The sequence below is a fragment of the Rhea americana genome, unplaced genomic scaffold (genome assembly GCF_003343005.1).
Source record: "Rhea americana isolate MKP2758 unplaced genomic scaffold, rheAme1 scaffold_105, whole genome shotgun sequence".
In the NCBI taxonomy this organism is placed as follows: Eukaryota; Metazoa; Chordata; class Aves; order Rheiformes; family Rheidae; genus Rhea; species Rhea americana.
This window is the reverse complement of record NW_028185095.1, coordinates 3,096,406-3,110,570: the sequence shown is the minus strand read 5'-3', so window position 1 is coordinate 3,110,570 and position 14,165 is coordinate 3,096,406.

The following is a 14,165-nucleotide window of genomic DNA, read 5'->3' as shown; positions in this document are numbered from 1 at the left end:
TGGCAAATCTTTCCTAGTATTATAGTAAAAGCAACATATCTCTTTGATATTGCAAATAGAAGCRTCCTACCTGGCTGGCACAGGAGGATTTACTGCACAGCATACCTCAGAAACCARCCATTTTTACCACCATGCAATTGCTTCTGTTTATTAGGAGATAGCTCTTGTGCAGATGCATCCAGTTCTTTATAACAGGAAAATTTTAATGAACATAGTAAACACCGCTGAGAGCTTTTCCCCCCTAAGTTATATGAACACTTTCCCCATGAGTTAAGGGATTTGGCATTTCTCTCAGGCATACTTTACATTTTCCAAACTTTCTGAATAACGTATTGAGAGACTTAAGCATCTGCACTGCCAAACCAAATGAGAGAAGAAACGATTTTGCAGTCTCATTAACGTATAGCATTGACAGGCCTGGAGGGGCTGTGATTTTATTTACATAGAGTAGAGACAGGCCTTTAGGGAAGTGAAATATTATTTACATATAGAGGAGATGTCCCTTCAGGGGGTGCAGTCTCATTTAGATGCAAAAAGGACAGGAATTGGAAGCACTCTCTTGCATAAACACAGTTTAACCTATGTTTCCAAAAACATGCTTAAATTCCTGGCCTTGGTAGCAGCTGGGGTGTTTCCCCCCACACRCAGTACAACTGCTAGCCCATTCCACTGCTAGCAGATCTTCAGGTAGCAAGTGAGGATGAACCAGCCATAAAGAAAAGAAACACAGGAAAGAGCTTGAAGATAAAAAGATTAAAAATAACCCCCCCCCAAGCCAGCAGTATTTATTAAAGCCTGAATTACATTTGTTACATTTAGCTTCAACTCCCTTGCTCTAGCCTCCTGAAGTCAAAACCCAAATAATTGGTTTTATTTAAATAACATTCAATAGTGGCTATTATTGCTGGCTGGATACTGTTTGTAGAGCTACCCTCCCTACTGCTGTTCCCCCAACATGCCTGAGCAGCATGCTTTGAGGTTACTTGCACTACATCACATCTTCCCCCAAACTCCCCACCTCCCCTCCTTTCCTGCTAGTAAATGGGCTTTGGTTTATACAGGCCCCAGAGTCATCCCAGCAGCCTCCAGAACTGATGATTAATTGAAGCCAGCTGCTTGGCTCCCTCCCCTCCTTCCCACAGACCACTTTGCATTTATATTGTAGCACATGCACTGCTACAGAGCTGTGCTTGTTTTTTCTGAGCATGTGGTAGCAATACTGCATAAATAAGGTTAGCTTTCACACTGTTTGTGGGTTATGCAGTGGTAAGCTTGGTGCAGAAGGTCATTGGGCTCAGGAACCCCAAAAGGTATTTCAGCAGTGAACTCTTGCAAGCTTAGGTCTATGTTATGTTTTCAGTTTTTTATGCTATGTTCTCAGTCTTTTTTAATGTGGATAACCTTGAAGAGCCAACAGACTTTTAGCACTACCATAGGAGTTGCATGCTGAATATCTAATGAAATATATAAGAGCCCTCAGAGTGGTGTTTGTCTTACCAAAATTTAGATGTCTAGTTTAAATCAGTCACCTAAGCTCCTTTGAGAGTTGATGGTGATAGACTCTTCTGAAGGGTAATTCATCCCATCTTTGAACTGGTGATATGGATTGCTCTCTAAAGATGCTATCTATAGTCTTCCTTGCTATAGAGGGTGTTTGGATGACCAGCATAGATGACAAATGTGAGAYAGCTCTGGGTTTTTGCCACTAAGCATTTTGCCTCTCTTTTTTTATCCATCTGTTTTGGTTCTGTTATTGGAAGCACAGTTTTGTAGTATGTAAAGAAAGGGGAAACAAAGCCCTCTAACTTCTACCCTGCGTTCTTGTAGGTCTCCTTCAGCTCTCGGACAAGTGCCCTGGTGGTACAACCACTGCTCAAGTGTGCCTTGGTTTCCTCAGCRTTGCAGGGGCCTGCAGACGGACCCTTGCCGTCAGGCGTGCCTGCTCCTAACTGTCTGTTGTGCTCCGGAGGAAAACTGCATGCTGAGAGCGTTGCTGTCCTGAGCTGTTAAACACAAAYGTGCCACAGGCTTTGCAGCGAGCAGCATTAGGTCGATGCTTTAGTCTGAGCTGATCAAATGTTGAGTTCTTACCTTTGTGTCAACTGACATCTATGCTTCTTCTGTACTGGCCAGTCCTAAGGCATATCAGTTGCCACTAATAGGCTTTGAACAAAGACAAGTATAAGTAAATAAATACTTGGGTCACAGCACTAAAGTGTTAAGAAACCTCTGTGTTGTCCCCCAGAAATGAGCCTATTGCAACTGGTAAACACTTGCTATCTGTTTCCACGTGGTAATTAAAACAGTCACCCCCACCATCTGAGTATTACATGAAGAGGCAGACAATTTCCTGGAGAAAACAGCTGTGCTTCCTCTAATGAGCCTCAAGATCAGCAAAATGCACTGACTGCTTGCACTTGTAGGTACAGCTCTGGCACAGGAGATGCAAAGGCCCTTTGACAACTCTTACCAGTATTTCGTCAAGGTTTTTGTTCCTCCTACTGTCATTATGTCAGCTTGCAAAAATCTGCTCATTGTACTGTGAAATTTTTCCTTTTAAAATATTTACTGTGGGCAGTCACTGTAATCCAATTAGGTAACAGTGACACATGCAGTTGGTCTGTCGGGGGAGGGCAAATCAGGGCAAATTAACCAGAGTGGAAGGGGAAAGCGCGGGCCAGAGATTTCTGAGTTTCTGAAAGAAAAATGTTTTATATCATCTAGTTTACTAAAACATGTATTTTCACAGGCTGAATTAATTTTCACAGGTCTGGAGCAGGCATGTGAGTTTGTGAGAAATGGTTGCATTCACTTCATGTGGCACATCCACGTTTTCACCGAGAAATGACACCGCAAGTAATTGGTGTTCTCTAACTGGAAAGCTGGCCAAAATAAAGCAGAATTGTCAAATATTGATGCTAAATGGTCTCTGCAGATTTTTCACAGCTGTGCGAGGTTGGCAACAGCTCAATGTGAATAGATAACATTATGCTCGTTCATCTTATGTGCTACATTGGTGAGTAGGTATTAAGTGTCCTGCTATTGATCTATGTATCCCTGGTTTGCCTGTCCGTACGTAACATTGCTAAAGGCTGCCTGTGAGGGAGGTACGTGTGCGGCCGAGYGCGGAAATGGACGGGGTGGTGGGCAAAGCCCTTGCTCAGCTGAAGTCTGCCAGAATTGCTCCCCGACTTTGGAGGACTTGGATTTCCTCACCCGCCCCTGGGYGCCTTGGATCTGGTAGGTGCCTGGGYGCAGTCTGCTGCTTCCTCTTCTGAKTTTCCCTGCCTTTCTTCCCTGCAAAACTCTTTTTAATCGTTCTTGTCACCTCTTTCTCTTTGTGCAGTTATGGATAGCTGCCCACTTTCCCCCTTTTTACAGGCTAGGTGAGCAAGGAGCTCCCCGCAGTTCCTGTCTAACATGCTCTAGGTGACCCTGCTGAGCAGGGGGGTTGGACTAAATGATCTCCAGAGGTYCCTTCCAACCTTACTGATTCTATGATTCAAACAAATCTGCTGCCTGAAGGAGAATAGGGAGAGACTGAGTTTTGATAACCCACCAGCCCCAGCTCCGGTGATCCCCAGCTGCTGGTTCATGGTAGCTCTGTGAAGGCAGAGGCAGTCAGTGATAGCAGATCTAGTATTACCTAAATGCAGCTCTGCAATATTCCCAAGGCACCCTCGGGAATTCTGGCTCCGCATCAGTTCACCTCTGCCCACGAAACTGGCTGTATGCGCTCCATATGTTAATGTATTTCCAAACCCACCTGAGGGAGGACCATCTCTCCTGGACAAGACTCAGCCACTGCTTGAGAGTTCAGTCTTCTGGTCCGTTTGGAAGAGCATGGCAGGGAAAGCTCACGCTCATGTTAGAAACGAGTATTTTCACTACCTAGACAGAAACCTTCAATCTCCAGGGCCATCAGTCGGCACCATTGACAAAGACTGAATGAAAGGCAAAGYGTAATTACCTACATATTGCTCTGACATTTTAAATATTAAGACATCTATCTAGTCTAAAATCATTCATAGAAGTGTATATGTGCCATGCTAGGCTTAGGAAATTTTGAAAGATGAAGCAATAGCATTCTTCAGTTCTCTGGGCCTCCTGTTATAATATGATTTGGTTTTCCTTAGATTCAGGGATTACAGTAGAGCTTCATGCTATGAAGTTTTGGTCACACCTGTCATGAACTCTATACTCTTTCTGTTTGCCTCTGGAGATGTTTCCCATGATAGTTCGGCACATTAGCATGAGACTTGAGGTAATGCATCCATTTTTTGGAAACTAAGCATTATGTAAAATGAGTGTAAATGTCATGTGTTTTCATAAGCGCCACAGTATTGTGATTCCTTTTGTTACATTATAGTTTGAAAAAATAAGGCAAAGAGGGCAAATATTTGCCTGAGGCTACACATTGGTTCAATTGCAGAATAAAAATCGACAATAATACACTCAGACCACTGAAATATTAACACTTTGCCAGCTTTAGGCATACAGAAAGCATGGGACCTGAGACCCCATGTCATATATATATCGCTAAGATAATTATATCTTAGATATTAAAAACCATCATTTAGACTGCTTTGCCTTTGAATTTTGCAGGTGCCTATCTTCAGCCTTTAGCTGAAAACCAGATTAAAAGGCTAGAAATGAAAATAGCATTGAAAATAATGATGGCTGAAAATCTCTCATGTTTGCAGGAATCTAAGCTGGTGCCTTAAGAAAAAAACAGGATATAAACAGGATTTAGAAGGATGTATTGTCACTAGTGATAAAAYTGTAAGAGCAGCAAAACTTGTATTTTACACCACTGTTTAAGCTTGTTAAGTTTTCACTAAATTAAGTTTTAAATGTTCTAGCTCCGTAGCTCTTCCTGCACGTCGGACACCGTGCAATCCTCCCGCGCTTCAGTCATGCTGCACATGCTGAAAATGAATCAATACCTCCATTTCATAGCACAACGAGGGGTTGTTTAGGAATGACAGTGATAAATGTAAAAATAGGGATGGTGCCTCTTCATGCAGGGTTAGAGCTGAGGTTCAAGCTGGTGTAGTTGCAGTTTCACCCACAGGCTGCCGCGTCGGCAGGTGAGAGAAGTCGCTGGCCACCAGGTCGTGGTCACCTCCTTGCCTCGGATGAGGACGTGGCCCGGTCCTGCGTGGCTGCCGCTGCGGATCCGCTGGCCTGCGGAGAGGATTTAAGTAACTTAGTTCCGTTGGAATTTAGAGATATCGCGTCTTCAGATGATACTGAGAAATCTTGGCCGGAAATCCCTAAGAAGTCATTCCTGTGGTCTATCTACTTCAAAAGCTGTGTTAATTTAAAAAAAAGGATATTTGGCATCAAACTCACCAAGCGCTAAAATTGCCTGCCTAAGTTCAGACTTTCCCCAGTTTCAGCATTCCTCGGCGTTCCTCCTACGGTCGCCGTTGCCTGCTTGCAGCCCGTGCTTTGGGTAACTCATGAAACTGGAAAATACTCTGCAAAAATTACATAAACTGAAAAGAAAAGAAAAAGTTTGAAAAACTCCGTTTGGCCAAAGATGAAAAACTGCCAGAGCAAACAAAACTTGTTTTTGTTTCGGGGAAAAAAGTTGATAAGTCTGACATATTCCTTGTGAAAATAAGTTTTTATGCTATATGCTGTGTCATTCCCATAACCTGCATATTTTGTAGCCAAATCGTGGAGCAAGACAGTTTATTTTGTGTAACAAACCAAATTTGTGCGCTTGTTCACCTGAAAAAAGAACTAACTTCCTAAAAGGAAACAGGGAATTTCAGTATGAAAAATGGAGGTGTGGAAACTTAGGGACAGGGGAGTAATTAGACACATTTTACTACCCGCTGGTACTTAATACGAACTACACTTCCAACGTGTCCCATTTAAATTACCGCAGCACCCAGCAGCTGCGCTGGCCGGGAGCGCCTGTTGCACGAGGCTCTGCACCGGGCAGGCGGGGGGATTCGGAAACCTYCCAGCGGCACCTGGAAGGCGCTGCCTGCCTCGGAGCCTGCCCGGGGAGCGTGCCTTTTCGGSTTGAGACCGCTCAAAGCGCGTGAATGTCTGGGAAGGGCAGCTTAAGAAACACAGAAAGGTCAAAGTCTATTTTGCGTGCAAGCGGTATGGCGGGCGAGGGGGGCACRTCAGCAGCACCCAGCCCGGTGCCACGTAAAACTCAAAGATGCTCCCTGGTAACTGCAGGAAAAGCAAGCAAGTCTTGCTATGTTCTCTCTCAAATTACCTTTCGCCTCTGCAGGAAGCCTTGGTCTGTGGGTGATCCTGCGTACCATATGTTCTGCAATATGTGCACAACGTAGAGGCACAAAAGGGTGTGTTTATATTGTAGCTGTTTTGTTTTTACTGTTCTTTACGGTTATTTTGAGTTTTTTTTTTTTTTTGAACAATGCATTTATATTTTCCTCTGTGGTGCTTACCTTCAGAGTTGAAGCTGTTAACTACAGGCAGATATTTGGCAACGGTGCGTCATCTTATACTCGCACAAAGACCATTAATRTGTATCCAGAGATTATTAGCACTTTAATGAATCGGGGGTGCATATGCTTAGGTAAGCAAGGTCTCAGTTCAGTAAAAAGGTTAAAACCAAGGTTTTCCAGTGAGCTCTGCAAATGTCTGGCTCTGCTTGCCAGCGCCAAAGTAGTGCYGATCTCAGAATACTTGACAAGTGAAATAACCCCACTGATTTTAGCTTGCTGTACGTGGAGCTACAAGGGAATGTGATCACCCGTCGGATTACTGGAATGRCAGAAGAGGACTGGATGCCACGTGAGTTTGAGCTTGCGATCTACCGCCGTCCACACAGAAACAATCCCAGCTTTGCTCGGACAAGCCACGGGGCAAGGAGTCCGCTCCGCACCGCGCACGCTGYGCGTTGCCTTGGTCGCGGTCTCTGTTGCTGTAAGGGATTTCGGGGCACTGCCGGATCTCAGGGGTAGGACTGCAATCCCGGTGTCTCACTTGTCCGCAAACGCGTAAAGCGCTGTAATCCCTGCCTTGGGGGACGCTCAAGTCTGGCTAGATAATAAACCTTCCAGCTAATACCGCCAGATCTGGTTGATCCCGTCTCCTGCGAAGGCGGACGTAAAGGCTGCGCAYGGAGCGATGCCACGCAGCAAAGCGCGGCTCTGGCTGAGGCACCCTGTGTGCCCATCTCTCCTGCCTTTGGCCTTAGCYGCCCCCCAGGGCGGTTCCTCCCGGTGCGTGTGCGCTGCGGCGCAGGCTTGGCCCGTTCGTCACCTGGATCGGTCACCCGGACGCACAGCCCAGGAGAACCCTGCTGAGCCGCAGCAGTGGGCGTCAGCAAGCCRGCAGGCTGGCCTCAGCCTGCCCTGGAGCAGATATTAATCATCGCTATTATCTCAGGAGCCAAATGGCAACCATTCATTTCCCCGTGGCCTGCCTTACTATGTGTTTTCTTTTTGAAACATGGAGTACTTAGATTGTATAGCATCTTGCTGGTGTATGGTTCCATGGCAACACTGTGTTTTAAGTATTTGTAGGCTATTTAATTTGGCCTAGACATTTTACAGGCATTGTTCATCCAGCTATTTTTGTACACTTATTTTTATATGGATTTTAATGGATAGAAGTAAGTTTTTGTCTCTCTCCACACTATCCCCTAAATGAACCTTATGATGTACCAGTAGACATCATTTTTTTTTAACTAAAAACCTTGCATAGAAAATAGCTTATGATTTGCCAAAGCTTCAGAATACTTGTGTGGCATTTTGTTTAATCTTTGAAATTGGGCTAAAAACGCTCGGCCTAAGGCAGGGGCCCAGGCTGGTGCCAACAGTAAACAGGACCCAATGTTTGATTACAGTGGGAGCCGGCAGGTTCCCACCCCGCATGGTAATGCAGATTGCTCATTGCTTTGCAAAGCTGGGGCGATAGTTGGCTAATTGTCACTATTAAAGGAGGAAGAAGAAAGYGCAGGCAGCTAATCTGGGAGCTGTTTTCTGACTTCTGCAGGGGCACTGCTTTTTTCTTTTTTTAAACACTTCCTTCAAGAACCAAGAGAGCCCATTTAATTTCAAGTTTAATGACTTTCCACCATATCTAATTCTACCATTTTCAAGTACATTAGCTGCATGATCTCCAGATTGCTAGAAGGATGTYGTCAGGTACCAGACTGAATGTCAGATATAAAAGCTTAATAAGTGGCATACTTTACATTTTTGGTGCAATCGAACATAAAAGCTTCCACTCAGTTAAAATTACCAGAGGTAATTTCAACACAGCTGTCAAGTCTTTTCCTAGAAATGGAAGTTTTTCCTAATGTGCTTTTACCGAGATTGAGGGGAAGTCATTTCTGATGTAATTTCTTTGCGTGCAGGTGTTGTCGGAGAGAGGTGAAGCGTGCCGAGCGCCCGGTGCCAACGGCAGCCTCGCGCTGCGCCGCGTTGGTAAATTCGGGTGAGTTCTGGTAGGTGCCGGAGGATCTTCGTGCTGCCCGCTCGGCCGGGGCTGAGGCTCGGCGAGGCGTTTTGCAGCTGGCTGCGAGCACCAAGGCGCTGTGGGCCGGCGGGGGCCCTCGGACCCCTTGGAGCTTGCAGCCGAGCGTGGTGCAGGATGGGCCGAGCCCCTTGGCATCTCAGGTGCAAAGAAAAATTAACTTGTCAGTACTTTCAGCCCTCCATTTTTATAGCTTACAGTGTAAGATGGAGGTGGGGGGGGGAAGTTTTTAGTGCTCAGTTTGAAATAACAGAAAAATGAAACTCATTTCCATGTTAATGAGGCTGCAGTTGAACCCGGGATGTTCACTTAGCGCTGACAAAACAGCTGCTTARCACTAAGTACATGCTTAAGTACCCCCTGGATTGGGGCCTTATCAGTATTGACTTTCAAACTAGAGGGCAAGCCCAACCTGAGAGCCTGTCAGCTGCCATTATGGCCCTTTCTCCCGAAAGAACACGGCTTTTTGAGAAGCTGCAGATCTTTTTAAATCTACTGTTGAATTTTGCAGACTATGCAAGAGTCCTTTAGTTCCCCAAATTGAAACTTCTTTATTTAGAAAATGGCAATAGCTGTTTCAACACTTTCATATATTTTTTCCRTTGTTTTAAAGGAGGAATTAGATTTAACTTCTTCCCCCTACACCAAATTGTTTTGAATCCAATGAATCTGCTTTTCTGTTTGCAGCAGGGTAATGTTTTCCTCAAGGAAAGCGGGACCGGGGATCCTTTCGAAGGGCTCCCAAAGGAGCAGTCATTTGGGAACGGGCAGGCATGTGCTTGGGAAGAGCTGGCACCTCGCTGGAGCAGAGGAGGGCAAGGGACAAGGATTCCTCCAAGGRCTTGAACCTCCTGCCCCCCGCTCCTGCCTCTCCTAGCCAAGCAGCACGCCGGCAGGGGCCACGCRGGATACGGCGGAGGAGGGAAAGGGGGAGAGGAAGAGGATGGCTCCAAGGTCTCTGCCCTTGTGCTCTGAGGGAGCGTTGGACGCTGCTTTTGGAAAACAGGGCAAGGACTGCCCAAGACCACCTTCTCAGGAGGGAAGTGCTTGCTGTGAAGAGCCATCCCGCCCCGTGACACAGGGCATCTAAAGGGACTGCCCCAAACGCAAGCCGAGAGGGACTTGGGGTGGGGAACGCTAGCAGGGCAGCAGAGCTTAGCCAAGAAACTGCCGCTCGGACCCCGCCGGCAGCTCAGTGCTGCTGCCCTCTGGATCCCGGCGCCACGCACACCCCGGGGCCTGCCGGAGCTTTTGTCCCTCTTCCGCCGTTTCGGTGCTGTGATGCACSCCACGACCCACGCTCCAGGAGTGCCCCCAGGCCCCATGGGGAAGGGTGGGGGAGAGGCTGGAAAGCTGCTGCCTTCCCACTTGGTGTGACTTTCAAGGGGAAATAAAGTGCATATTATCTGTACGTGCACAGAGACAGAAGAAAGACAGAATATTTCTGGGAAAGGGGGGGCTGTAGGGAGAAGAGACAGCCACTCCTTTAAGGGCTCAAACCTCATTAGGTGCAATTAGGGGCTGTGGGCAGCAGGGGAGCCCCAGGAGACACCCAGATGAGAGGTCCGGACACACTGCCTTTGCAGCCCACTTTGTCCTCTGCAGCTTTCCAGATGCCACTGATCCCTCTGCTTCGTTGCWGCTGGAGGCTCGCACCTCCTTTCTGTGGGGTGGAGACAGCCAGCCGTGGGGCTGCGTGCATGCTGCCGGGGTCCTCGCTTCCCTGCGGGAACGTTTTGAGTTCCCATGGTGGCCTGTCCCAAAGAACGGTGTTCCAGCGCAGTTGTGACATAGATGTATTGCTCTAATCAACACAGTATTCGCTTAAAATTTAATAATAAACTCATCCAATGTTGCCATATTCCTTCCAAAGCACTGATGCTCACATTCATCTTTTTTTCTTCTGCTTTTTTAACAGTAATCAGGCCATGTGGTTTTCTCAATTTGTCAGGGAACTCAGCAATCTATGTAATCATGTCTTTCATCAGATTATATCTCATTTTCCCTCCGCCCCCGCTCCTTCCCCTTGCAGTAGGACCAGCAGCGATGGATGAGAACTGTCTTTTTTCAGCCCTGCGCAAGTGAACTCATGCACTGTTCCTCTTGTAAGGCCTGGATTTCATCCTCAGGGTTGGACACAGCGGATTTTAAATCCTTGACCTAAGCCAGGATGTTAGGAGGGGTTCTCATCTCCCCTCTCTCCAAAAGCTTCCACATCTATTCCTCATATAAAGGATTAATTTCTCTTTGAGGACTATCTTAATTACAGTCTACTACTACAGCAGACACATTATGTGCTTGCAGCTGAACAAAACCCATGTACACTGCAGGGACTTTATACTGGCTGTCTGAGCCCAWCACCAATAGCCAGGATGAAATCATTCTGCTTTTTATTTCATTATTACAAGCTCATAACGAGCTCTTATGATAAACTGAGTATTTCTCTCTAAATAATKGTAAATATTAACAGAATGCACATTAAAAGTGAGACAGAACACCAAAAATGCACAAAGCCATACCTTTCTCCACACTCTAAGGGAGCTCATGCCTCAAAGCTGCATGTTGTTTCATTATGAGACCCCTGAACAAAAAGGTAAAGCAAAAATCTATTTAACATGCAATGTTTATGCACCATTGGGAGCAAGAAAGTAAAAGGTTGTATGTGCTCTGACCTGCAATTCAGAGGGGGAGAGGAAAACGGAAAAAAAAATTAATCACAGTAAACAGTATAGTCCATTATGGCTTAATCCAAGGCATGCGTAACTGTATCCAGGTGCGTTAGCCAGGCTTTTCTGACCTACCCCAGTTATCCTTGTTTCCTGCCATCTGAGGGCTCCAGTGTGCTTCCAGTCCTAAGCCCACAAGGTACCCACACGGCCTCCCACACAGGTTCTCCTTGGATTTCTAGCAGAAAGGGTCTTCACAGGAGAAGCCTAATTTCAGCTTTGGTGAGACGTTCTCCCCTCCAGTTTGCAAGCCAGCAGTAGGACAACCTCGCAAAGCCTGGTGCTGCGGAAAGGGGCTGGGGGGTCGCTGCGCCTGCTCTGGTGGAGCTSCTTCGTCCTCCTCCGTTTGCGACTTTAGCCAACATTTCCCCCTGTCTGCATAAGTCGCAGTAACAGGCGGGGTTGTTAAATGTGTCACAAGACACTGGGGCTGATRGAAGCAACGTGCAAGGCGTAAACAGGAAAGCCAACTATACGTTGAAAGATCTTCCACTTAAGAACAACTAGTCCTGTTACTGGAGATCTTCTTTTCGCAGCTGACCATGGTGAGAGAGTCACAGTTTATTTCCTGCATAAAGACTTGCATGGGAACAARGTGAAATCACACCCTGTGAGGTTTTCTCCTTGTTTTTCTCTCCCATCATTAGAGCCAACTGGTGCAGTGCCTCGGCCTGCTGCGGCATCGGGTGGGTTTTGCAGTGGCAGTGAAGAGCTGGTTGGAGTGAAGACCGTTTCCATCTGGCCAGATTTGTCAGGTCTCCGGCCTCTGTGAGGTGTTACTGAGTGGCCCCAGAGAACCAAAGGACTGGCTCGCAGCACGGATTTTAATACAGTGCTGCTCATAAATAAACCTTTCCAGTACTGCATGAAAAGGAGCAACGAAGCCCACTTTATGACGTTGTTCTAGACCTGCTAGACGCTTGTGCGGGGAAACAGCTCCGCAGCGAGGGTTGGTGCGTCGTGATTCAACATCGTGACGTGACTGCAAAGGCTAAGAAGTTTTGGGGCGCTAAGCAGAGACGCACAGCGCGAGGTGGCTTCGGAGAGTGCAGCGAAACAAAAAGACCTGCGGGACCCGGTCAGTGCAGTGAAGGCTGCGATGTGCCCTGTGCGAGGCGAGTTARTGGTGTCGGTCCAAACCGGGACACAGCGCCCTTGCTCGTGAAAGCAACCATCAAATGCTCTCACTGGTTGGCAATATTAATGGAAAATGAGTGGCTGCAGAAAATGTTGTTTTCTTTTCAGATCAGCATTGAAATACCTTTACTAGACTGTGAAGAGAAAGCTTTATTCCCRAACAGTCAAAGTACAGTGGGAAGTTAATGGCCAAAACAATCAGTTTTGATGATGTGAGACATTTCAGAGCGATCAGAAGCATGCCCAAAGGAAAARTTCAAAAGGAGAACTCAGTAGCAGAAAATTTACCTGTCTGCTCCAAACTTCCTGAACATCACTGCCCTATCCCTGGTAGGATCATGGAGTGAAAGGCTAATTCAGGGAGAAGGGACCTCTGGAGGTCCAAACTTCTGCCCCAGGCAGGGTCAGCTACGGAGTTAGACCAGGCTGCGCAGGGGCAGGGTCTTGAAAACTTCCGAGGATGGAGACTTGTTATTTTAACAGGACTAGACTCATCCACTTCTGTCTCATCAGCAACTCTCGGATGCTATTTGGGCACATTGCACTAAAATTACTGTAGGTACCTGCAGTGCACYGCTTGCCTAAGCCACTCAGTTCTGCAGCAGACTGCATGTAGCAGTGCTAAGTGAAAATTCCTAAATGGCATCAAATTACCTCCATCTTAACAGAAAAATAATCGTTGTTGTGGGGAGGAGGGATGCTTGGGGTGGTCTGATGACTTCCCCGGGGGTGGTCTTCCTACTGACTGCTCCTCCTTTCGTTGTCTAGGGCTCTCCCAGGCCTCTTTCCCTAGCAGCTTCCCATGGGCCACCTGTGTCACCTAASAGGGATGTGCTACCACTGCAAGGCATTTTGTGTCTTCCTTGTTGAACAGTGTGTAATGTGGGGTGGACTTCTTGGAGGACAAAAGCTCCTTTGATGCCTGCCATGCTGTCTTCTCCCCCTAAAAGGATCCTAGGTATACCAGGAAAGAAAAGCAGTGTCTTTTTCCCTTTCAAGGTGGAAAAGAAATGATCCATCTCTGGCCTGACACTCTTCTAGACTTGAATATCTTTGGAGTTAGGTTAGTTGTATTAACTTGACGGAGAGCAGAGGTATATTTGATAAGGTTTTGTTAAATCAGGTTTATAAATCACACCTGCAAAAAATAACATTTGCTGGAGACAGAAAAATTGTATGGAAGTCACCCTGCCGAGGGCAAGTTCTTCCCTTGGACTTTCATAAGGAGGACACGCATGTTACTGAGGGCAGCCATTCCCTGCTCGGCATACTGCATAGCCTAAGGTCAGCATTTCCCTGGCTCTCCACRTAATTTTATTACCCAGCAACCTCACTTATATAATGAAGGTAATTCTGCCATAACATTTATCTTMTGTTCTTTATTGCTTTCCACTGCTACCTCTTGCACGCAGCCAGAAAACAGAAATTGCGGAAGACCAAGACTGTAACCTAGCTGTAACTAGCTGCACTTCAGCTCGWCTTTGATCTCTTTAAAAGGAGTAGCCAGCTCTCAGCATAGCACAAGTCTCATTTTGATAACAATACCTAGTAACTGCTCATCAGCCTTTGCAACATCCCTTGTGGATTTACTTTAGAAAAGTCAATACTTGAAATGTAAGTCATGAGAGCCGCTGGGAATAAAATGTGCCAATGGCTAGAGCTGTAGTAAAGAACACAAATCAGAAGAGAACTGTGCGAGGGGTGCTTGTTTAACAACATCCTTAAGCAGTCTGCAGATATCTGACTAACAGTCCAAAAAAAAAAAAAAAAAAAAAAAAAAAAAAAAAAAAAAAAAAAAAAAAAAAAAAAAAAAAAAAAAAAAAAAAA